At 46.0% G+C, this 26263-nt stretch overlaps 1 protein-coding gene across 2 annotated transcripts in view; it reads right to left on the bottom strand.

Annotated features, from left to right (window-relative positions):
• The window catches only part of LOC147632712 (exosome complex component RRP45A-like), a 63368-nt gene that overhangs the window by 5757 nt on the left and 31348 nt on the right, over positions 1-26263 (bottom strand). The window lies entirely within an intron of this gene.

The following is a 26263-nucleotide window of genomic DNA, read 5'->3' as shown; positions in this document are numbered from 1 at the left end:
ATAGGGGTGGCCAGCCCACAATCAAGGGCCATGCAAAAGGGACCAAAAAGGACACCAGAAATGGGCAGAAACTGGGGATGAATGTGCTCACACCCCTCTCAGCACCAAATGCTAAACAAACTCTGAGAAGCCGAAGAAGTCGTCCTGTGTCAAAGACAAAAGAATGCAGCAACAACAGGTACCAGGAAAGCTCCACAAGCAATCTCCATAGCAACTCAGCTACAAAAGCAACAGAACAAGCCAGGTACACTGCTCCTCTAGAAGAAAATAACCATGTAGGCTGCGTCGTGCTGCTCCAAATATCGGTGCCAAACCCAAATATAAACACAATGCCACAGAAATCCCTAGAAGCCTATAGCTCCAAGAAGATAATACCCTCAAAAGAAATAGAGTCCATTTCCTCCAACTCTATACCAAGAGTAGCCAAATGCTGTATAATAGCACCCTCCTCGAAGGTCAGCATCGCCAGATGTAAGAACTCAACTGCCCCCTCTGAAAACTGATGTCAGGACTCCACAAGCCCAACCAAATCCAAATCTCAATCCTTCAAGCCCTAGAAGTACCACTGTGCCCTAGGCACGGTCACACACACACCTGAACACAATCCAGAATCCTCAAACAGAGTAAGGGAAATAGAAACATTCACAGTAGTGGTAACTAAAGTACTAGTAGCCTCCTCAATAGCATCACACAGCGTAGAAGCAGGCTCCTCCATAGAAGGCAAAGGGACCAGCAACACATCCTGGTCATTGGGTGTCGAAGAAAGAGTCGGAGGCGAAGCAATATGAGACAAATCCCCCTGAGAAGCTGAGCAGAGATAGCCTGATGTCTTCCTCAAAAACATTACCAGAGATATCATCATGGCAAGGAGAAGTATGCATAGAAACTGAAGGCAAGGCAACAGGAGAAACAAACTCCTCAGATGCAGTGAGCAAAACTAGCCCACTATCCTTCGCTGCAGGAACATCTCCAAAAGAAGTATCCATAAGATAATTGGCTGCATAGGACCCAGAAGTAGAAACCATCTGCCGATCACTGGCATCACCATACAGGTCACAAAGCAACTGCCACACAGAGAAAGTAGAAGCATCATTAGAAGCATAGATGAAGTGTCGAAGAACCGAATCTTGACAATTCAGGAGGAGAAAGCCATAGATCTCTCCATCAATCTTCTTGCACCGACACACATCCTCCGCAGAGGCAAGGTCTGGCAAGCACCGATTCTTGTACGAGAGAAACTCCATCAAACCATACTCCCTCGGCATAGAAGTAACCTGCAACTTCCATGACTGAAAGTTACCACCATCCAACTTGTCTGCCTCATCTAGGAAATAACAAGAAAGTGGTACGGGAGCCAAATCTGAAGCTATCATCATTGATCCAACCAACAGGACCAAACCTCATAAGATAAAAAACTGTCCAAATCAGAAAACGCTGATGTAGGCCCCTTCCTCCCACCAAAACGCAGCCCTAAGAGGCTGGACAGCACCCGAAAATCCTCTCGTGGAAAAAAAAACGCAGAAGCTTCTATCGACTGTACCTCCAACCTTGAGGCCACCAGAAGAGGGAAGCAAAAAATGCAGATTTGATATAGAGAGGAAAGGAAGCCACATAGGGCTTGGGAATATGCTGTAAGAGGGTGCAAGAGGGAAAGGCATCAACTAGGACTGTAGCTTGGGCTCTCCTCAAGAAAAAAACGCACAATCTCAGAAGAAGAAGTGTCCTCCACAGGTACCAAGGGTGCCACCAAAGCCCGAACTACCACAATCCCCCTCTGCAAAAGGTAATGTCCACCGGAGAGGAAAACGCAGCCAAAGAGGGGCTGCTGTCCTGAAAAAACAGGCCGCCTAGATCCAACTCCAAGTAGAAATGAAACACTGATGAGAAAGTTACCTTCTGGCTGCAAGCGATGAAGCCAAACTGAAGGAAAACAACCAGCAGAGCCTGTCTAGAAAACGCAGCAAGAAGAAGGCTGCAAATCTGAGAAAAACCCAGAGGTTAAGGGGCTGTAAATAGGGCTAAATCTGGGGCAGCGGATGGAATCGTTGAACCGGGAGCGATGATACCATGAAAGAGTGCACAGAGCGGAAGCAAAAGAGCACTACAGTGTGCTAAATAGAGAGTGCAAGAGAGAGAGATATGGAGCAACTATGCTGAATATATTGAAGCAATAGTCCCAAGTAAGAGACAGAAGTGGTCTCATAAGTGAGGGAGCAAAAGATAGACTAGGCAAGATACTAGATTGAGAGGCCAGCCCACCTATTTATAGGTGGGGAGTGCTGGCCGACTCGAGACACTGAAGCTGGCCGACTGGAGGACTGAATTGGCCGACTAGGAAAAAACCATACGGGCTGGGGAAAATCCCAGAAAAATATGTAAAATAGGGGTGGCCAGCCCACAATCAAGGGCCATGCAAAAGGGACCAAAAAGGACACCAGAAATGGGCAAAAACTGAGGATGAATGTGCTAACAGGGTTTGCATTAGAAAGCACTCCGCATAATGCATAGCATTCATCCATTGCATTTAGACCATTGCAGAAGCCTTCAGATAACATCTAGCATTCATTAGAATTTATCTAGTATTATTCCCATAATTTATACCATTTATTGGGCATTTTTACATCATTTATCCATTTTATCTAGGACAAATGCAGTCAGCCAGCTCTGTAGCCAGCCGACCAGCATCATTTGTCCATATAAATAGTTGAGCATATTATTCATTCATTAATTCATATCATAATCAGCCTTGAAGACCTCAAGGCTTGGAGCCTTCAGCGATTGCAGAATTCAGCACATCAGCCTTCAGCGTTTCATCCATCAGCATATAGGAGCATCAACGCTTGAGCAATTCAACCTTCATTCAGTAAAACGCAGCATCTATAGCATTCAACCTACAGATCCTCTTGCATTTTCAGCATCCTTGTTTGCATTGTTTTGCTACAGCCACTTGGTGAAGGTAAAACTTAGCATTCATACATAGCCTAGAACAGTCCCAATCAGCCCCTTCTCTCAGCCTCAGATTTGCAGCCTTCCTACATCCATTGGAAAGAGTGCATAGGCTCGAGATTGGTCATCATTGGTGCTTCTACAGCCGTGTACAGTTCAGCCCGACTCTTAGTCCTCAAAGATCTTGCGTTTGGCTTATCCTTTCCACCGTCCGTCTCTTCAAAGTAATAAAGCAAACACTACTCCGGTAATAGCAACACGTCCTCCTCCGCCTCTAGCAACCCCTGACTGTTGGGGTAAAGGCATTATGCCCACCCTTATAGTGTGTACAAGCCCATAAGTTATAGTACATAGTACACTTAGTACTTTTAATGTACCAAGTGCACTATGTGTACTAGTGCAATATACATGTGTGATAGGGGAGTCACACACTCATGCTTTTGGTGAGTTGACTTATCCCCACAACTCTCTCTCTCTCTCTCCCTTGCTTCTCTGTGTATGTCTCCCATGAATGAACTCTAAACCCTAATTCAGTTTTCTCCCCATCAACTGGTATCAGAGCTTTGGTCCCTCCCTCTTCTCCTTGATGGCTCCTGCTGAGCTGGTGCCCATTTGAATCTCTCTGCTGTGCTGGTGCCCATTTGAATCACTTGTCTTAAGCAGTGCTGCTCTCCCAGGCGCAGGTGGAGAAGAAGGCGAATGGTGGCCCATGCAGGTCAGTCAACGCTGCAGCAGCCAGCGCACCAACAACGGGCGTTGAGCCATAGGCAAAAAAAGGAGCTGGTGCGGTGAGCGTGGAGGCGAGCGAGTGGCGAAGGCAGCAGCGGCGTCCTCAACTGGCCAAGTTATTAACCGTGCAAACGTGGCGCTGAGCGTTGGCGTAGAAGGCGAACTCAGGCGAACTGGTCCGCGTAAGGTCCGCGTACCTGTGCGAAGGCGACACGCCTACGTGGCTGGAAGAAAGCAACTTCGCGTGTGTTCGCCACCTTGAGGCGTTGCAGCCGACTGAGCGTAAAAGCCAGACGTACGTGTGAAGCACTCTTCAGAACCAATTTGCCACGTGCGTGCATGCGAACTACAGTGGCAAGCTTCACGACAAGAAACCCATCATCGCTTTCATGAGCGAGGAAAATTAGGGTTTTCTGAGCAGTTCTGTGAGCTGTCTTTTCATTCAAGGTGACGATATCTGATTCAAGCTACAAAACACAGAGGAAATAACTCCAGCTTACCGCTGCTCCAGAAGCTGCCCAGCACCGAAGTCGCCGCCACCACTGCCTCTGTCTCAGCCTGCAAGTCAAGAAACTCAGAAAAATCAGAATTTCCCCTCAAATTCAGCCCAAATTAGAGGTATTTTCCTTCAATTTCGGGAATTTTTATGTCCATTATTTGCAATTGAGCAGGTACAGGTGCCAAATTGCTCAATTTTGAGCGAAATTGGCAAAATTGGGTGACATTGGTCACAATCAGGATCAATTTGCAGGAAATTGGATGTCGAAATTTGGGGCTTTTGATGTAATTGTGCAATTAAGCACTCATACATGCTGTATGATGTGAAAAATCGCACATTTGGGCAAAATTGCAGCAAATTGCAGTGCAAATCAAGGGGCTTTTGTGCCGATTTGGTCGATTTGCATGCAGGCAATCGCGTTTGATGCTATGGATAATGTGCTGATGCCTTACAAGCACTCAATGTGCCTGTAAATCAAGGGGCTTTCATGTATTTGATGTATATGTAGCCAGGGGGAAGCATCGTGAACACTCTGGATGCCTTCATGTGCGTCAATGTACCATGCATGATCAGAAATTGATCTCAAATCAAGGGGCTTTTCAAGTTTGTATGCTTGTTGAGCTTGGCAAAGCAGCAGGCAAGACATTTATGCCTTGAATCCTCAGAAATCAGCTTGCAGTCAAGGGGCTTTTGCCCAATTTCTGTTCGGGACTGTTTTATGCAGTGTTCGTGACTGTAAAAATCTGATTTTCACTCATTTGGACAGCCAGGAGAGCATTTATTGCTATTGTACCTGCTGGTACAGATTTGGCACAGCTTTGTGCATGTTTTGGCATGGCTGTACACTGTTTTGAGTGACCAAAAGATTCAATTTCAGCTGCTGAAATTGCCGGTACAGGTTTGGTACATCATTTGTAAGCACTTGGTACTGTTGTACAGTACTTCGGAAGGGCAAAAGAGCACATTTAAGGTGCTGTCCAAAATCTGCAGCAACCAGATTTTGGTGTTTTCATCACAAAAAGTGGGAGAAAAGTTGCATTCTTGCTTCCGCAGTGGGAGATAAAGCTTGGGAGAACATTTGTGAGCACTTTGTGTGCTTAGGGTGCAGTGTTTGCACATCTTTTGGTGCAGTGTTTGCACATTTGCAGGGAGTCAGGCATTGACAGGTTGCATTTTGCTATGGCAACCACAGGTGAGAGCTCTTCATTGCTTCACATCAAGAAGCTTGAAGGCTCGCATAACTATGATATTTGGCAAACCCAGTGCTACAATGTGTTGCTCCAGAAAAAGCAGCACAAGCCTATCAAAGAAAGGGGTGTGATGCCCGCTTCTCTTACTGCTGAAGAGTGGGAAGATATGGATGAGCTGGCAAGATCTACTATCATGTTGTCTGTGTCAGACTCATTACTTTTCAGCATTCGTGAAGAGAAGACAGCTTGGGGAATGTGGCAGAGATTGCAGGACTTGTATGCCCAACAAAGTGCCTCAAGCAAAGTGTATTGGTTGAAGAAACTCATAGGTCTTCAGATGAAGGAAGGGGCTTCTATGACAGCCCATCTAAATGAGTTTAATGGTATTGTCAGCCAGGTCATTAATCAAAAGTTGGCAATGGACGATGAGTTCAAAGCCACTTTTTTGTTATGCACTTTGCCAGAGAGTTGGGACACATTCAGGACAGCCACTAGCAATTCGCATGCTATGCTGTCATATACAGATGTTGAGGGTGCTCTTCTTCAAGAAGAGATGAACAGGAAAAACAACTCTGTTGGAAAGTCCAATGCAATGAATGCACGTGGGAGATCCCAGCAAAGGGGTAAAAGCCAAGAAAGGGGAAGGAGCAAGTCTCGCTCCAAAAAAGGATTTGGAATGCCATTATTGTGGCAAAAAGGGACACATTAAAAAGCAATGCTACAAATGGAAAAATGATCAAAAGGAAAAGGGAAAAGGCAAAGACAAAGAGAAGGATGAAGCCAAAGATGTAAAGCCAAAGGGCAAAAGTGGAGTCAAGATCGAAGAAATCAATGTGTCACATGCAGGTGGCAGTGAGGATGAGGTCCTCTTTACGTCTTCACTTGATGCCCATTCACTTCTTACAGGTGGTCATGGTATGCACTCATGGATCATTGATTCAGGTGCCTCCTTTCATGTCACAGGTTGCAGAGACTTGTTTGTCAGGTACACTGCTGGCAATGAAGGAGTGGTTTATTTGGGTGATAACCATGCATGCAAAATTCTTGGCAGAGGTGATGTGAGGCTTGTATTTTCAGATGGCTCACAGCTTATGCTCCATGATGTCAGGCATGTGCCTGAAATCAAGAAGAATCTGCTTTCTACTGGACAGCTTGATGATGCTGATTATGTTACCACATTTGGTAGTGGAAAGTGGAAAATTAGTAAGGGCTCACTGGTTGTTGCCAGAGGCTCTAAGGTGGACACTCTTTATTTCATGCATGCAGGTGTTTGTCACCATGCTAATGTAAATGCAACCGAGCTGCCGGAAATCTCTATGTGGCATAGCCGGTTGGGACACATGAGTGTCAAAGGAATGGAGCAATTGTCTCGTTTGGGTTACTTGCCTTCTCTAAAGTTTTCAAGTTTTCAGTTTTGTGAGCATTGTATATATGGTAGGCAACTACAGTGCCCCCACAAGAAAGCTCTTGGACAGAAAGATGCTCAGTTAGAGCTTGTGCATACAGATGTATGTGAGATGCCTCAGCTTTCTTTGGGAGGGGCAAAATACTTTGTGTCTTTTATTGATGATGCCACACGCAAGGTGTGGGTTTATCCTCTTCGTTTGAAGAGTGATACATTCTCAGTGTTTCAGAAGTTTGTTGCTCTTGTTGAGAATCAAACTGGCAAAACACTGAAGGCTTTGCGTTCCGACAATGGTGGAGAGTATATGTCCAAACAGTTTCAGGACTTTTGTGATGCTAAAGGCATCAAGAGGGAGCTCTCTACTCCTTATGATCCTAACGGGACAGCAGAGAGGATGAACAGGACCATTCAGGAGAAGGTCCGTTCTATGTTGTCACATGCTGCATTACCTCATGGTTTTTGGGCTGAAGCTGTTATGACAGCCGTTCACCTTATAAACAGGTCACCTAACACGAGGCTTGGTGGGAAAGTGCCAGAAGAAGTATGGACAGGGAAGCCTCCGTCATACAAGCACTTGAGAGTGTTTGGTTGCGTTGCGTACGTGCACATACGCAGGGAAATGCGCACCAAACTTGATCCCAAGTCTCACAAATGCATATTCCTAGGATATGGTGACAGAGGTGAAATGGGGTATAGACTTTGGGATCCCATGAATAGAAAGATCATACGCAGCAATGATGTCATTTTTGATGAAACATGCATGCATAAGGAGCCTGCAAGGCAACATGAGCCTGGCAGAGTCATCTTTGATGATGATGGACATCATGGACAACAACAAAGGGCTGTAAATCAGCCATTACAGCAGGAAAACCAGCCCTTAAATGGTGCTGAAAATGGTCCAAATGGACAGCCAGAGATGGCAGAAGATATCCCTATGGATATACCACAGTTAGAGGAGATACCGGGCATTATATTTCAGCCTTATGGCATGGAACAGGAGCCACCAATGGGTGATATGCAGGCTGGACAGCAACCTGAAAATGATGGTCATTGGGTACGGAGGTCCACTAGACCCTCCAGAGTCCCTGACAGGTTTGTTCCAGGGGTTGACTACTTGATGCTTACTGACTGTGGGGAGCCCTCATGTTATAAAGAGGCTTTACAGAGGGCAGACAAGGCTCTTTGGGAGCGTGCCATGAAGTCAGAGATGGATTCTCTGCATAAAAATGGAACTTGGAAGTTGGTGCCTTTGCCTGCAGGCAAGAAGGTTTTGCCATGCAAGTGGGTATACAGGCTCAAAGTTGCATCAGATGCTAAGCCAAGATACAAAGCCAGGTTAGTGGCTAAGGGCTTCAAGCAGGAATATGGTGTGGACTTTGATGAGATCTTCTCTCCAGTGGTCAAAATGACCACACTTAGAGCTGTGTTGGCTTTGGTTGCGCATGATGATCTGGACTTGATTCAGATGGATGTGAAGACTGCTTTTCTTCACGGTGATCTCCATGAGGAGATATATATGCAGCAGCCAGAGGGTTATGCAGTGAGTGGAAAGGAGAAGCTTGTATGCAAGCTGAAAAAGAGTCTTTATGGGCTCAAACAGGCACCAAGAGAATGGTATCATAAATTTGATACATTCATGAAATCTCAGAAATTCAGGAGAAGTGACATAGATCACTGCTTGTATACCAAGAAAGCTTTGGATGGCAGTCTATTGATTCTCATTTTGTATGTTGATGATATGTTGATTGCCGGGAAATCTCGTAAAGAGATGGATGCTTTGAAGCAGAGGCTGCATCAAACCTTTGATATGAAGGATTTGGGTGATGCAAATCACATCTTGGGTATGCGGATACTTCGGGACAGAAATCAGCATGTGTTGTATTTGTCTCAGAAGGAATACATTGGCAAAGTCTTGCAGAGGTTCAATATGGACGGGGGGAAGAATACTAGTACTCCTTTGCCTCCATATGTGAAACTCAGTGCTATGGACAGCCCACAGTCAGATAGAGACAGGGCTGATATGGCCAAGATTCCGTATGCTTCAGCTTGTGGCAGTCTCATGTATGCCATGGTTGCTACTAGGCCGGACATTGCATTTGCAGTGGGAGTGGTTTCTAGATACATGGCCAACCCTGGCAAGAAGCATTGGGAAGCAGTGAAAGGTGTCATGAGATACCTGAAGGGCACACAGGATTTGTGCATTTGCTTTGGCAAACAGGATGCATTAGTGCATGGTTACACAGATTCGGATTATGCCGGTCATCCAGATAACCGGAAGTCTACTACCGGTTATGTATTTACATTCACAGGAGGTGCTGTGTCATGGATATCCAGGATGCAGAAGTGCACAGCCTTATCTACTACAGAGGCCGAGTATATTGCAGCCACAGAGGCTTGCAAGGAGGCATTATGGCTATCTCGGTTAGTGGTTGATTTGGGCTATACAGGGGATATTCCATTGTTGCATTGTGACAGTCAGAGTGCCATCCAGTTGGCAAAGAACCCTGTCTTTCATGCAAAGACGAAGCATGTGGATGTGAAGTATCACTTCATCAGAGAGGTGATAGAGAACAAGCAAATTCAGCTTGTTAAGATTCATACGGATGACAACCCGGCTGATCTGTTGACAAAGAGTTTGCCTCCGGAGCGGTTTGCTCATTGCAGACACTTGATGGGCATTGGATGAGGCCATTTTCAGCCTTGATATGGCCTTGTATATTATCATGTACATGCTGATTTTTTCTTTTCCTTTACTTAAGGGCACTTTGCCTTTAAGTGGGAGGTTGTTGGGGTAAAGGCATTATGCCCACCCTTATAGTGTGTACAAGCCCATAAGTTATAGTACATAGTACACTTAGTACTTTTAATGTACTAAGTGCACTATGTGTACTAGTGCAATATACATGTGTGATAGGGGAGTCACACACTCATGCTTTTGGTGAGTTGACTTATCCCCACAACTCTCTCTCTCTCTCTCTCCCTTGCTTCTCTGTGTATGTCTCCCATGAATGAACTCTAAACCCTAATTCAGTTTCTTTCAGATGGAACAACAAAGAAGAGAAGACAAGACTAAACAGAGAGAAGCAAAAGCAAGACAACAACAAGAAAAAGCAGATAGACGGGACTATGAGGAAGCCCAACGCAGGATCGAAGAAGACCGGTGTCAGGCTGAACTCGCCGCTCGGGAGCACAAACGAGATCTCGATCGAGAACGTATGTTACTCGAGCACCAAAGGGAAAAGGAGGCCATGCATCTTAGATACCAGCACCTCTCTTTAGTTTCCCTAGCCTCAGGTGCCACCAACCAACAACCCGCGACATCAACTACCGTCAACTGAATTTTAGTAAGTATGATGGTATTTTGTTAGCACATTCATCCCCAGTTTCTACCCATGTTTGGTGTCCTTTTGGTCCCTTTTGCATGGCCCTTGGTTGTGGGCTGGCCACCCCTTATTTACATATTTTTCTGGAATTCTTCCCAGCCTAGATGCATTTTCCCAATCGGCCAGCTTTATCATGCCCAGTCGGCCAGTTGTAGTATGTCCAGTCAGCCAGCTCTTCCCACCTATAAATAGATGGGCTGGCCTCTCACTTTTGGATCTTGCCTAGTCTTTCTTTTGCTCCCTCACTTATGAGACTATTTCTGTCTCTTGCTTGGAACTGTATCACTTCAGTATATTTAGCATAGTTGCTCCATCTCTCTCTCTCTCTCTCTCTCTCTCTCTCTCTCTCTCTCTCTCTCTCTCTCTCTCTCTCTCTCTCTTGCACTCTCTATTCAGCACACTCTAGTGCTTATTTGCTTCCGCTTTGTGCACTCTTTCATAGTATCATCGCTCCTAGTTCAGCGATTCCCTCTGTTGCCCCAGATTCAGCCCTATCTACAGACCCTTCACCTCTACGTTTTTCTCAGATTTGCAACCCTCTGGATGTTGCGTTTTCTGGACAGCTGCTGTAGATTGCTTTCCCTTCACTTTGGCTTCATCGCTTACAGCCTGAAGGTAATTTCTCATCAGCGTTTTTTTCTACTTGGAGTTTGGAACTAGGCGGCCTTTTTTTTCAGGACAGCAGCCCTTCTTTGGTTGCGTTTTCCTCTCCAGTGGACATTCCCTTTTGCAGAGGGGGTATTGTGGTGGTTTGGGCTTTGGTGGCAACCTTGGTACTTGTGGTGGACACTTCTTCTTCTGAGATTGTGCGTTTTTTTTTTCTTGAGGACAGCCCAAGCTACAGTCCTAGTTGATGACTTTCCCTCTTGCACCCTCTTACAGCATATTCCCAGGCCCTCTGTGGTTGCCTTTTCTCTCTATATCAAATCTGCATTTTTTGCTTCCCTCTTCTGGTGGCCTCAAGGTTGGAGGTACAATCGACAGAAGCTTCTGCGTTTTTGCCACACGAGGATTTTCAGGTGTTGTTCAACCTCTTAGGGCTGCATTTTGGTGGGAGGAAGGGACCTACATCAGTGTTTTCTGATTTGGACAGTTTTTTAAAATTTTATCTTATGAGGTTTGATCCTATTGGTTGGATCAATGATGACAGCTTCAGATTTGGCTCCCATACCACTTTCTTGCTATTTCCTAGATGAGGCAGACAAGTTGGATGGTGGTAACTTTCAATCATGGAAGTTGCAGGTTACTTCTATTCTCAAGGAGTATGGTTTGATGGAGTTTCTCTCGTACAAGAATCGGTGCTTGCCGGACCTTGCCTTTGCGGAGAATGTGTCGCTGGACGAAGACTGACGGACAGATCTATGGCTTTCTCCTCCTGAATTGTCGGGATTCGATTCTTCGACACTTCCATCTATGCTCTTGATGATGCTTCTACTTTCTATGTGTGGCAGTTGCTTTGTGACCTATATGGTGATGCCAATGATCGGTAGATAGTTTCTTCTTCTAGGTGCTATGCAGCCAGTGATCTTATGGATACTTCTTTTGGAGATGTTCTTGCAGCGAAGGATAGTGGGCTAGTTTTGCTCATTGCATCTGAGGAGTTTGTTTCTCCTGTTTCCTTGCCTTCAGTTTTTGTGCATACTACTTCTTGCCAGGATGATATCTCTGGTAATGTTTTTGAGGAAGACAGTGGGCTATCTTTGCTCAAAGCTTCTCAGGGGGATTTGTCTCCTATTGCTTTGCCTCTGACTCTTTCTTCGTCAACCAGTGACCAAGATGTGTTGCTGGTCCCTTTGCCTTCTATGGAGGAGCCTGCTTCTATGCTGTGTGATGCTATTGAGGAGGCTACTACTATTTCAGTTACCACTACTGTGAATGTTCCTCTTTCCCTTACTCTGTGTGAGGATTTTGGATTGTGGTCAGGTGTGTCCGTGATCGTCCCTGGCGCACAGTGGTACTTCCAGGGCCTAAAGGATTGGGATTTGGATTTGGTTGGGCTTGTGGAGTCCCAACATCAGTTTTTAGAGGGGACACTTGAGTTCTTACATCTGGCAATGCCGACCTTCGAGGAGGGTGCTATTGTACAGCATTGGGCTTGTGGAGTCCCAACATCAGTTTTTAGAGGGGGCACTTGAGTTCTTACATCTGGCAATGCCGACCTTCGAGGAGGGTGCTATTGTACAGCATTGGGCTACTCTTGGTATAGAGTTGGGACAAACGGACTCTATTTCTTTTGAGGGTATTATCTTCTTGGAGCTACAGGCTTCTAGAGATTTCTATTGCACTGTGTTTACATTTGAGTTTGGCACCGATATTTGGAGCAGCACGACACAACCTACATGGTTGTTTTCTTCTAGAGGAGCAATGTACCTGGCAGCTTATTCTGTTGCTTTTGTAGTTGAGTTGCTGTGGAGATTGCTTGTGGAGCTTTCCAGGTAGTTGTTGCTGCATTCTTTTGCCTTTGACAGAGGACGACTTCTTCGGCTTCTCGGAGTATGTTCAGCATCTGGTGCTGAGAGGGGGTGTTAGCACATTCATCCCCAGTTTCTGCCCCATGTTTGGTGTCCTTTTGGTCCCTTTTGCATGGCCCTTGGTTGTGGGCTGGCCACCCCTTGTTTACATATTTTTTTGGGATTTATCCCAGCCTAGATGCATTTTCTCAGTCGGCCAGCTTTATCATGCCCAGTCGGCCAGTTGTAGCATGTCCAGTTGGCCAGCTCTTCCCACCTATAAATAGGGGGACTGGCCTCTCACTTTTGGATCTTGCCTAGTCTTTCTTTTGCTCCCTCACTTATGAGACTATTTCTGTCTCTTACTTGGGACAGTATCACTTCAGTATATTCAGCATAGTTGCTCATATCTCTCTCTCTCTCTCTTGCACTCTCTATTTAGCACACACTAGTGCTTATTTGCTTCTGCTCTGTGCACTCTTTCATATTTGTCGTACGCCGTGCTCCCATTGTAATCCTCAGTCCAAGATAAGACAGGCACGAGCTACGTAGGTCATTTTCAGCCTTAGACAGACAGTCAATCCAAGTCCCTTAACCCACTTGAAGAGATGCATTCATGCATGTAGAGTCAGTAGAAGCCTTACGGTTTGCATTAGAAAGCACTCTGCATAATGCATAGCATTCATCCACTGCATTTAGACCATTGCAGAAGCCTTCAGATAACATCTAGCATTCATTAGAATTTATCCAATATTATTCCCATAATTTATTGGGCATTTTTACATCATTTATCCATTTTATCTACTAGGACAAATGCAGTTGGCCAGCTCTGTAGCCAACCGACCAGCATCATTTGTCCATATAAATAGCTGAGCATATCATTCATTCATTCATTCATATCATAATCAGCCTTGAAGACCTCAAGGCTTGGAGCCTTCAACACAAGGAGCAAAAGCGATTGCAGAATTCAGCACATCAGCCTTCAGCGTTTCACCCATCAGCATATAGGAGCATCAACGCTTGAGCAATTCAGCCTTCATTCAGTAAAACGTAGCATCTACAACATTCAGCCTACAGATCCTCTTGCGTTTTTAGCATTCATACAGTTTTCAGCATCCTTGTTTGCATCATTTTGCTACAACCACTTGGTGAAGGTAAAACTCAACATTCATTTTCATTTTCAGCATTCATACATAGCCTAGAACAGTCCCAATCAGCCCCTTCTCTCAGCCTCATATTTGCAGCCTTCCTACATCCATTGGGAAGAGTGCATAGGCTCGAGATTGGTCATCATTGGTGCTTCTACAGCCGTGTACAATTCAGCCCGACTCTTGGTACTCAGAGATCTTGCGTTTGGCTTATCGTTAGTCTCTTCAAAGTAATAAAGCAAATACTATTCTGGTAACAGGATAGGGGGGCCCTTTAGTGGGTAATTCAAGACCCCATATGGTGTACAGTTTCTCTCTCTCTCTCTCTCTCAAATCTCTTAAAGTTTGAAGTCATAAAGTGGTTTGCTAAACTCACGAAACTCGGGATACAAAAGACGGTGTAAGCATTTGTGTGACAGGATCCTCAATTACGAATACTTCCGCTGCATGTTACATAGCCTTAGGATTCAATGACAGCCATATACATCATATAGTTGATGCTAAGGATGCTACTGATGCATGAAACACACTCAAAAAAATATTTGGGGCCAAGGGTAAGCACTCTAAGATAGGGTTAAAGATCAAATTCTTCGAATGAAATGAAACCCACATATACTTTCCCTACACACCTCAACTATATGAAGAGTTTGATGGCACAACTAGTAGCATGGAACACACTAGAAAAAATATTTGGGGCCAAGGGTAAGCACTCTAAGATAGGATTAAAGATCAAATTCTTCAAATCAAATGAAACCCACAGATACTTTCCCTACATACCTCAACTATATGAAGAGTTTGATGGCACAACTAGTGGCAATTGAAGCTCCTGTGGAAGAAGAAGATGCCATTGCAGTGCTTTGCCCAATGAGGAATATGGTCACCTTGTTTCAACCTTGCAAAATCTTCCAGAACCCACCTTGGAAGGTATTAAAGCTGCCCTATTTGAAGAATACAAGAAGAAGCAAGAGAACCATGGTATTGAAGAAGGAGCCTACAATGTCAACAAGATCTACACCAAAGCCTCCATCAGCAAATTCTCCAACGAGTCCTACCTCAACTCCAAGTCAAAGCTGAAGTGTAATTTATGTGGCAAACCTTGTCACTTTGAGAAGGACTGTTTCATGAAACAAAAGTTTAAAGTATGTCTTGTAGCTGATGAAGATGAAGAGAATCCTGCTAAAGAACTAGCCTCCCAAGAGGAGGCTAGCTTTGTTGAAGCTAATTGGGTCTTCTAGAGCTTGATTTGCTCTATTAGTCTTTTTTGAATTCTAAGCCTGGTTAATTCTTGTTTCGGTTGTAAATCTTCACGCCAGACTGAGGATAAGTGGTCGTGTTGGGGCATAGGTAGAAGCCTAGGAGGGGTCAAGCCATGTAGCTCATGTGACAGCATAGGATTGAGACTCTTGGAGTCAAGCCATGCCAACACTATCTTGCCAAGGAAGAAGATCATCAAATTGAGAAGGGGTGTTAGAATGGCAATTTCATAACCATGAAGATTAGTAAAGGTCAAGCTTGTAAGGTCATTATGAGGAGTGAAATCCAAAAGAATCTAGCATCTACAATTAACACAAGTGGGCATAAGGAGAGATGCTGGCTCCTATATTCATGGAGGAGATTGAGAAACTTCCGGCCTATTTAAAGAGGCTTGCTGATGGAGAAACTGTGTGTATTGATTCCACCCTCATGAAGCTCCTACTATATGACCCCCCATGGCATTTCTATGTGTAACCTTAATCACCATTAACGTGAACACTGTAAAAACACTATGAGGCAAAGTACACCACTTTCCCATGGGGAGTAGAGTACACCTGCAATAATTTTGCAGAGCAGATTAAGAGTAGATATCTTCCACCAAATTATATCTGGATTCTAGAAAACATTTCAAATTGACACCTATAGCAACTGGTTTGAACAGGTGAACATGACACTCAATGTCGGGAAGCAACCTAGTCACATTAGAAAAAACATATGATCCCATAGTCTCCTGATTTGTCAAGACCAACCAGTCCTCTTCCTCCAGAACCTTCCAACAGCCTCAGAATCAAAAAACTCAGCCTAATAAGGACAAAAGAGCAGAATATGTACTCTAATCTCTAGAAGATGTTGAAGCCCAGTGTAAAGATGATAGGCTTTTTAGTGATCATGAAGTAGGGCATTTTAAGACGGACTATCCCAAACACCAAGTCATCCCACGGGATGCTAACATTTCAAGCCCAGATACAATGCTAGGCACCAAGCGTTTGTTAGTTCCATCACGGACTCTCCCGTACAAGATTGAGCACAAACCTTGCTCTTGGTTGCGCTGTATAAGCCCTGCTTGATGCCTTCTAGCTGCCCACTTGAAGACCTTGCTTAAAAAATCTCCTAGGAGGTCATCCATCCAAGTTGTGTTCTTGAACAAGTGCACTTAACTATAAAGTTTTAAAAAATGGGGTAACCCAAAACGTGCCTGTGAATACTTTGTGGGAGGTGTTAAAAAAAAGAAGAAGAAGAAGAAAAAAGGATTCCCTCTTCCCTGAGGGAAATATCTCCGAGTCCACTTTTAGGGGGTGTCTCAAGTCTCAATTTCCCACCTTTCAAGTGTGTGGAAAGTTACTACACACTTCGTGATGCCTTCTTCCCAGCCCTACAGGGCTGCATTTTGCTTCTACAGACCACCATGATGATGGTGATGCTAACTGTGCAGAAAGCCTTGCTGAATGCAGACTAAAGCCACCCCGATGCTTAGGTTGAGTGCCCACCGCTGGTCCCCCTTTGATGCAATTTCAACAACCCTGGTTCGGTAGCATTGGCATCACCAACAGGCCGCCTTGCCTTGTATCCACCCTCAACCTACTGATGTATTCATATGCATGATTTATTTACAATGGAATAGAGATACTTGATGGTAGATCAACTCTTGAGCTCTCAATGACTCGTCGATGAGCAATAAATGAATGACCCTCACACATGTGACATAGTCCTCAATTTATAGTAACTTTTGGGCTAGTTGGCAACTTGGCTGGACAACCCTAATCTAGGGTGTTCACACCATAATAATAATAATGTTGTCCATATGGCACTTGGACAAGAATACAATGAATGCGCACAAATGCCCTTACATATACATGAATCCACTCACACCTCGTAAGAGAGTGCACATGACAATGCGCCATCTAGGTAATTAGGGTTTGGTCCAATTGTGCCTGTGGCACAATGTAGAAGATGGTAAGCCACGGGAGAGAGGAGAAGTTTGCGAACTTAAAAAGCAGAATGGACACATCGAAAGCCCTAGCTTTCATCCGGTAATTTGAGATTGCCTTTTGCTCTGCGGACTTCTTTGGGAAGTCTATGCTTCACCATGTTGGTGTGCATTTTAAAGACACCGCGAGTGATTGGTGGCTATCCAAGTTTATGGATGGTAGTGCGGCCCGCACTTGGAAAGATTTCAAGGAGCAATTTTATCTACAGTTTCTTCCTCCCAACTTCGAGAAACCTGTACGGATGGAATGGGATTGACTGCCCCAAAATAATGGAGAATCAGTCTCTTCTTACATAGCCAAATATTTGTCATGTGCACACATAGACATGGCTGGTATTCCCAAGGTAATCCCTGAAGTTGGCAGCACATAAACATTTTACTTAGGACAGTAGCTGGTTTGACAAGCAAGGGAGGGCATATCTGTGGACCACGACCCTGTCAGCAAAGCTTAGGAGGTGGTATACATGGGCTTTGCATGTTATAGACACATAGGTACTGTTCTTTCACAAATCTGCATTGGGCATGATCATCGACAATCCTCCAAGTACATTTTTGGATGGGGGAACCATGGGATGGACGTAAGCCTATAATCCAATCGCTTGGACCTTCCTCAAATCAGCAGAAACCTTTTGTAGCATCACCACCCAATTGACCCACAAGTGCCTCTGTCCCAAGTGCTCAACCATGGCAAACCCATTGAGTCATCGGCTGCCCAAATCCATTGTAGCTATGGGCAAAGCCATGCGCAAGTCTATTGCCATGCCTCCAACAACCTAATGATCTTGACTTTCCACGAATCAGGATGTGAAGTAAATGTTGAAGAAAGCAACAAAAAGAGTCAAAGAAAGCAATTGGATTGGAGACGTCTTCGTGTTGGAGAAGTGCACCCACACAGACACACCTTCCGTCCATTATCCATGCACAATACCTACTACGGATATCACATTTTTTTTAACTTGTTGCATCTCATGACACATGCAAACACATGCACGTGCAACTAATCTCGTTAACACCAACCCTCTAGGTACATCTCTGGATGGGGGAGCGTAAGCTTGGCCCATGATCCGACCCATTGCTTCAAGAACCCTCCACCTCGTAGTAGATACCACCAACAAGCTTGCCTGCTTCGACTCCAATTCAACATCACCAACACCTCGCCCTTGTTAACATATTTGATATGTAGAAGCCTAATCTCTAAACGTCATCCTGTCGTGTTGCCCATGACCTTCCGAATTGTCATCTATCCATGCCAATCATTCCATAGGATCCTACCACTCATTCTGCCAATGATAGGGTGCAGACCGTTTCTACCAACTATCTCATAATGAAGGGTCCACGGCACTCCCAAACAATGAATACTAATATATAAAATAGAGATAGCTTGATACTTTATTCTTTGAAAATAAGAATGCATACAATGAAGCTTTCCATCACTTTGCCTTGCATCTAGCTACGGATCAGTCTCACACTATACTGCTTAACCTCGACCACCAATCTCATGGTGTATCTTTAACCACCCACACCTTTTTTAAGAACATTGGTATATTAACCATTTTGTAACTTACATGGTTTCACTCGTTGGACCTATCGCCATCTTACCCTACGCGAAAAGGTACTTATCTTTTGTAAGACGTTGTAACATATAAAGCAACCTTGCCATGCAATTAATGTCAAATAGGAAAAGTCTACAAACTTAGTGTACATAGCTGCTTAATACTAGTAATAGAGGCCGCACCATTTTTAAGTTTGATTGACCTAGTGTGAAAGTTAGTCACTTGTTATAAGTCATTTTGGACAATAAGCAATGAACAATCATTCCATTGTAATAGTTTTCTTGTGAGCTCTCCTTCTCTCTTCTTGCTTGCTTGCTTAATGGATGTCACGTGCATCCCGCACTTGGATGCCACGTAGACATTTCTGTATGGGATGGTGAACTGGTCCCATGTGAGCCCAGTCCGGGACGAGTCAGCCAGGGATCCATCTCAGTCGTCCGAGGTCAGGTGTGCATTGTCCTGCACATGAGTCCAAGGTCAGGTGTGCACTGTCCTGCACATGAAGCAGTGCCAGTCCACGCTGTGAGTCTCCCTCTGGAATGATGTCAGATGTTCTGTGTATCTAGTTTGCAACTGGATGCCAGACCTCTGTAGGCATGTAATTTTGCATGTAGAGATGGGGCCAGCCCATAGGGCTACCCCAGTGCGAAGATTTGCACTTGCACTCTTAGTGTGGGCATGGGGGAGGTGTAGAACCACCCCCAAGGGGCCAGGAGGGCCCAAGTTGTGCCCACCAGCCATGGCATGGGCTGGAAGGGCTGTCGGCCAGCTTTAATGCTGCTGGACAGGCAGTCTACAGGGCTAATACCCCTACCCAGCAGGTCGGCCAGGTGTAGGGAGCAGTCCCACACCTCTGCGCATAGTGCCCAGCAGCCTGGAAACTGTCCAGCAGGCAGGCGTAGAGTGGCCAGCATTTAATATAGTGTGAAAGCATTTTATTGAATAGGACCTAGTCGTGGGGCTTCATGAAGCAGGCCGACTGGATGCAAAAGGGAGTATAAATACTCCAGCCTAGAATCATTGAAGTCATCTCATAATTCACCAAGTGCTTAAGCAAAAAGGGGCCAGGACAGCCAAGAAGTTGCTAACGCAAAGGGGTGAAGGACTGAAGGTCAAGGGCAGGATTCTCCAGCCAAGAAAAGGTCAAGTTTCTGTATTTGTTTTCAGATTTACATCATTCTAATAAAGCAAATACACCATCCGTGGTGGGGGCCCTACAAAGGGTAATTGAGACCCAATACTGTGTCCTCTCCATCTCCCCCTTCTCTCTCTATTTTCTGCACATCTCCTTTTCAGTTTGTGCGTTAATTCCGTCGCGAAAAGAGTGCTGATTTCTGAGTTTTGAAGTACCGATCCTTCTCCGAAGCTTCCGCATATTACAGTGGTATCAGAGCCTACTTCAAGGACAAAGATTCAGCAAAGAAAACCAGAAAATTTTTTCGCTCGTGTGGTTGGTTCTTAGACGCCGGTGGACTACCCCTTTCGGAGTGACTCCTGTCCCTCGAAGGACGGTTGGTTTTTAGCCTCCGGAAGTCTCCCACACAGATAGTGGATGGTCAGATTGCGTTCCGGAAAGGAATTGCATTTTCCCGCTATGGCGAGCTTTGGCGACGAGAGAGAACCAGAACCATGGGACCAAAGTGCACCAGGCAGCCCAGCTAGGGCACCCGGCTTGAGTGTCACAGACATGTTCCAGCAGATGATGCGAGCAATCGCAGACCATACAACCAAGTTGGATGAGCAGAAGGCGCGAATTTTGGCTCTGGAGGAGCGTTCTCGCTCTCCAGCGTCGCGTTTTCCATCTCCTCCTCCCTCTCCTTCCGTAGCCCAGATACCAGATACCAAATCCTCGTCACAGGGACCCTCTCGCGGGGCCACAGCCGCAGCCAAGCTCCTTGCTTGAGATGCAGATGCGTGCATTGGAGATTCGACAACGAGAAGACGACGCCATGCGACGAGTGGAACACGAGCGTTACCTCAGAGCTTTGGACGCCAGATTGACACCGGCGGCGCCCTCGAATCATTTTCCCGAGAAAATGAATTTCAGTAAGTATAATGGTAAACTTGATCCCACTACTCTTTATTCATGGTTACATCAATTTGAAGCTTACTTTGCCGCAGTTAGGAAAACAGATATTGACAAAGTGATCTTAGCTAGTTGGTAATTGGAAGGTGAGGCCATTCCTTGGTGGACTCAGTGGGCTCATGCCCACACCAGAGCAGGTATGGCAGCTTATGTGTGGGACGAGTTCGTCCGCGACCTTAAGCAGCGGTTTCTACCGCCCCACTACCTTGAGCGACTCGAAGACGAGTTCAGGGGAGCGCGTCAGAACGCGCAACCAGTCCTTCAGTTTGCCAATAAAATTTCGACCTTGTGTCTACAATTAGGCTTATCTGATACGGACAGGAAAGGGCAGTTTTTGTATGGCCTGGACACGCAAATCCAATGGGAGGTGCGTATGTTTAGGCCAGCCACCTTTGAGGACGCACTCTCGCTTGCGCAGAGTGCAGAAATGAAACACAATGGTGGCAAGCGCAAGACTTCCCAGCCGGCTTCTCCCAAGGCTAACGCCTCGGGGGGCAAAAGCCAGAACCAGACGAGGTCTTCCCCAGGACAGAGCCCGGGAGCCTCTGGCTCCAAGAACTCGAACAATGCGTCTAAGCTTACTCCAGACCAAAAAGCGGAGGCAGGCAAGACAAGTGGCAAGTTGAGTGCTGAGGAGCTTTCTCAGTACAGGAAGGAGAGTAGATGTTTCTTTTGTCACACAAAAGGACATACTTCTCGGGATTGTCCGAAGAAGCCTCCAAAGGCCGCCGCCGCCTCCACAGCTTCCGTGGTGAGCACAGCTCCCACACAGACCCCAACGGCTACCCCTAGTTCTTCAACCCCCGGTGCTTCAGTTGGAGCAATTATTAGCCGGGAGCTCGAAGATAAGCAGAAGGGCGCCCATGACCAGGAGTATGAGCGCAACGAATTGCTCAAGTCCTTTGGCTACATAGGTGGCCAGAGAGTCGTCGTCTTGTTTGACAGCGGCAGCACGGAGGATGTGATCACGGAACAGGCCGCTAGGCGTGCCCGTTTCGAGCTGACTCCGGTGGACAAACAAGTTGAGGGTTTTAGCACAGGTATGACAACGAGCGTCAAGTATGAAGCTCTAGGTGCTAAGTTAGTGATTCAGGGCATAGAGTTTGTGCGTGACTTTATGGTTGCCCCTCTTGTAGGAGCAGACATAATTTTGGGTATCCACTGGTTTCACAAGTTTCTTCCTGATGTCAAGTGGGACAAGCACACGTTCCAGATCGATCGGAATGTGTCAAACACCCCGGTGACCATTAAGTGTGAGCCAGGTATTCCAAACTTTCCGCTCATAAGCCAGTTGCAGGCTAAGCGAGCAGTCAGGAAAGGCGCACAGTGTGCGATGATTTACATCCAGACAGCCCAGACCGTGGCCAGTGCTTCCGAGAAGTACTCGGTTCTCCATGAAAAGTTCCAGAAGATTTTCCTTAGGGACAGTCTCCCTCCCCAGCTCCCCCCGTCCAGACCGGAGGATCACAAGATTGACCTCCTCCCAGGCTCGGAACCCCCGAGCAAGTTTCTGTATCGCCTTTCTAAGGCAATGGAATCGGAGTTGGACCGCCAACTCCAAGAATTGTTACAAGCTGGCTTCATCCGCCCCAGCGTGTCGCCATTTGCAGCACCGATCTTGTTTGTCAAGAAGAAAGATGGGTCTTCTCGGTTGTGTGTCGATTATCGTGCACTCAACAAGCTGACTATCAAGAGCACATTCCCGATGCCTCGAATTGATTATATTCTCGAGAGGCTGAATGGAGCTAAGGTGTTCTCCAAACTGGATCTAAAGAGTGGGTACCACCAGGTACGCATTGTAGAGGGGGACATCCCCAAGACAGCCTTCCGTACAAAACGGGCCCGCTATGAATTTGTGGTTATGCCATTTGGATTGACGAACGCCCCAGCTACATTTAACCGCATGATGATGCGTATTTTCCGGGAGTTGATTGGAGTGTGTGTGTTCATATTTTTGGACGACATACTCATATTTTCAGCTACAGTTGAGCAGCATGACATTGATGTGGAGAAAGTCCTTAAGTTGCTGGAAAGCAACGAGCTCTATGTCAATGAAAAGAAGTCAGAATTTTATCTGTTCCAGGTACATTACTTGGGATATATAATTAGTGCCGAAGGCATTCGACTTGATCCGGCTAAAGTGGCCGAGATTGTTAACTGGGAAGTACCTCAGACCGCTTATGACATTAGATCATTTGTGGGTATATGCCAGGCATATTCCACCCACATTGACAAGTTTTCTGATCTCTCGGCAGACCTCACCAATCTGCTAAAGGGAGTGAAAACACGAAGGCAAAAGATTCGAATGACTCCACGAGCGTTGGAGGCATTCCAGAACCTCAAGGTGGCTTTGTCAGAAGCGCCTTGTTTAGCCCTTGTCTCGTGGGACGAACCATTTCAAGTGATCACCGATGCGAGTAACATCGCAATTGGAGGTGTATTGCAACAGAATGGTCATCCAGTAGCTTACATGTCTCGTAAGTTACTGCCCGCCGAGAAGAACTACTCAGTCTATGATCGTGAACTCCTAGCAGTTATACAGGCCTTGAAACATTGGAAACATTTCCTGTATGGCCGTGACTTCGAGGTTCGCACTGACCATCAGGCATTGCGCTGGATTCAGACGATGCCAAGTGCACAGTGGAGTGATCGACAACACTGTTGGAGTCAGATATTCCAGCAGTTCGGTGGTATGATTGAGTACCTTCCAGGAAAGGCCAATCCAGTGGCCGATGCTTTGAGCAGGAAGGGACAAGTATCTGCGATTCAGACCACTAGACTTGACCTTGTTGGTACAGGACTAGAAGACATGAACCACACGTACGCGGATTCCGAGGAATTCGGTACACAGTGGGAACAGGCATTGGATGCCACAGGACCACGCCATTTTCTGATACGCGATGGTTGGCTTTTCTACAAAGGCCGACTATGTGTCATGAAATCATTCCGGGCAGCTCTTCTCCATGATGCCCATGACGCCATTACAGGTGGTCATAGGGGCATGAATTCGACTCTGGAGAAATTAGAACGGCAATACTATTGGCCAAAGATGAGGCGTGATGTGTTTACATATGTACAACGCTGTGACATTTGTCAAAAGGTGAAAGCTCCTCGTGGAAAGAAGATAGGGTTGTTACAGCCTTTGCCAATTCCTGAGGGTCCTTTCCAGGACATTTCGATGGACTTTGTCACAAATCTGCCTCCCAATCCGAGTAAGCGTAATACACAGTGTTTAACTATTGTTGATAGGTTTAGCAAATTTGTTATGCTTATTCCTTGCAGGGCCAATGTGACCGCCGAGGATGTTGCCTAGCTATTCATTCGGCATTGGTACCCGATTGGTGGGATTCCTAGAACCATAGTGTCAGACCGAGATGCCAAGTTTACCAATCATTTTTGGAGGGCATTGTTTGATAATTTTGGTACTAAGTTGAATTTTTCCAGTGCATTCCACCCACAGACAGATGGCCAGACAGAGATATACAACCAGTTGGCCTTTGATGTGCTGAAGTGTTATGTCCACGATCAGCAAGGTAAGTGGGAATCGTTTTTGCCTTTAGTTCAAGCTGTTTTGAATGACTCTTTTTCTTCAGCTATTGGCAGGACTCCATATGAGGCAGCGTTTGGAAGGCCTTTCCAGTCGTTGTTAACCAGGACTTCGTCTTCAGCACTGGAGGCGAACAGAGTGACGGAGTCTTACCAGGAGATCCTAGAGTCTGTTAAAGACAGATTGGCTAAAGCGCAAGAGGCCTACACTCGACAGGCCAATAAAGACCGAAGGGACATGAAGTTTTCGGAAGGGGGTTGGGTGTATCTTCGGATTATGAAGCAAAGATTGAAGCAGGTGGACAAGCGATGCCCAAAGTTGTCTTTCAGGAGCTTCGGACCATTTCCCATCCGGAAAAAGATTAATGAGCTGTCTATGCAGTTAAAGCTACCTCCGAGTTGGACTATGCACGATGTATTTCATGTCAGTTGGTTAAAGCCATATGCAGGTCCACCCCCTTCAGAGGTCAAAGACGAAGCGGAACCCGACATTATTGATGAAGCAAAAGTAATGGTTCCAGAACAGATCCTTCTGCACCGTTTCAAACATGGCTCAGGCCGAAGACTACAATAGTTTCTCACGAAGTTTCAGGACCGAGGAACTCATGAAGCGGTATGGCTCGACAAAGAATTTTTCGAAGACTATCCGGCATTATTGACGGATTATTTGGAGGCTATGCAGCTTCCGTCAAGTTAAGCAAAAGGGGATGTCACGTGCATCCCGCACTAGGATGCCACGTAGACATTTCTGTACAGAAGGTGCAGGACCTGGGATGGTGAACTGGTCCCATGTGAGCCCAGTCCGGGACGAGTCAGCCAGGGATCCATCTCAGTTGTCCGAGGTCAGGTGTGCATTGTCCTGCACATGAGTCCAAGGTCAGGTGTACACTGTCCTGCACATGAAGCAGTGCCAGTCCGCGCTGTGAGTCTCCCTCTGGAATGATGTCAGATGTTCTGTGTATCTAGTTTGCAACTGGATGCCAGACCTCTGTAGGCATGTAATTTTGCATGTAGAGATGGGGCCAGTCCATAGGGCTACCCCAGTGCGAAGATTTGCACTTGCACTCTTAGTGTGGGCATGGGGGAGGTGTAGAACCACCCCCAAGGGGCCAGGAGGGCCCAAGCTGTGCCCACCAGCCATGGCATGGGCTGGAAGGGCTGTCGGCCAGCTTTAATGCTGCTGGACAGGCAGTCTACAGGGCTAATACCCCTACCCAGCAGGTCGGCCAGGTGTAGGGAGCAGTCCCACACCTCTGCGCATAGTGCCCAGCAGCCTGGAAACTGTCCAGCAGGCAGGCGTAGAGTGGCCAGCATTTAATATAGTGTGAAAGCATTTTATTGAATAGGACCTAGTCATGGGGCTTCATGAAGCAGGCCGACTGGATGCAAAAGGGAGTATAAATACTCCAGCCTAGAATCATTGAAGTCATCTCATAATTCACCAAGTGCTTAAGCAAAAAGGGGCCAAGACAGCCAAGAAGTTGCTAACGCAAAGGGGTGAAGGACTGAAGGTCAAGGGCAGGATTCTCCAGCCAAGAAAAGGTCAAGTTTCTGTATTTGTTTTCAGATTTACATCATTCTAATAAAGCAAATACACCATCCGTGGTGGGGGCCCTACAGAGGGTAATTGGGACCCAATACTGTGTCCTCTCCATCTCCCCCTTCTCTCTCTATTTTCTGCACATCTCCTTTTCAGTTTGTGCGTTAATTCCGTCGCGAAAAGAGTGCTGATTTCTGAGTTTTGAAGTACCGATCCTTCTCCGAAGCTTCCGCATATTACAATGGATGCATACTTCCTGTCGGCAGAGCTGATGTAATATTTCAAGTCCATAGAATTGGCCAACCAGAAATCGACCAGTTGATAATGTCATCCAAGAGGCTATAAAAGGCAATGTCGTTGTTCATTGTACATCATCTACCCCCCAGATGGGGCAGGTCATATATAGGCTGGTTGTACAGTTTTGTGTACCATATGGATATATTGAAAATATAGCTCTCTCTGTCTTAGGCCACAGATGTTGTGCAATTTTGTGTACTATATGACATATTGAAAGTATAGCTCTCTCTGTCTTTGCTGGAGATTTACA

This window comes from Cibotium barometz, chromosome 13 (genome assembly GCF_041138505.1).
Source record: "Cibotium barometz isolate CiBa-2024 chromosome 13, ASM4113850v1, whole genome shotgun sequence".
Taxonomy (NCBI): domain Eukaryota; kingdom Viridiplantae; phylum Streptophyta; class Polypodiopsida; order Cyatheales; family Cibotiaceae; genus Cibotium; species Cibotium barometz.
Note: the sequence above shows the minus strand (reverse complement) of the source record. Positions and strands in the feature narration are given on the sequence as shown.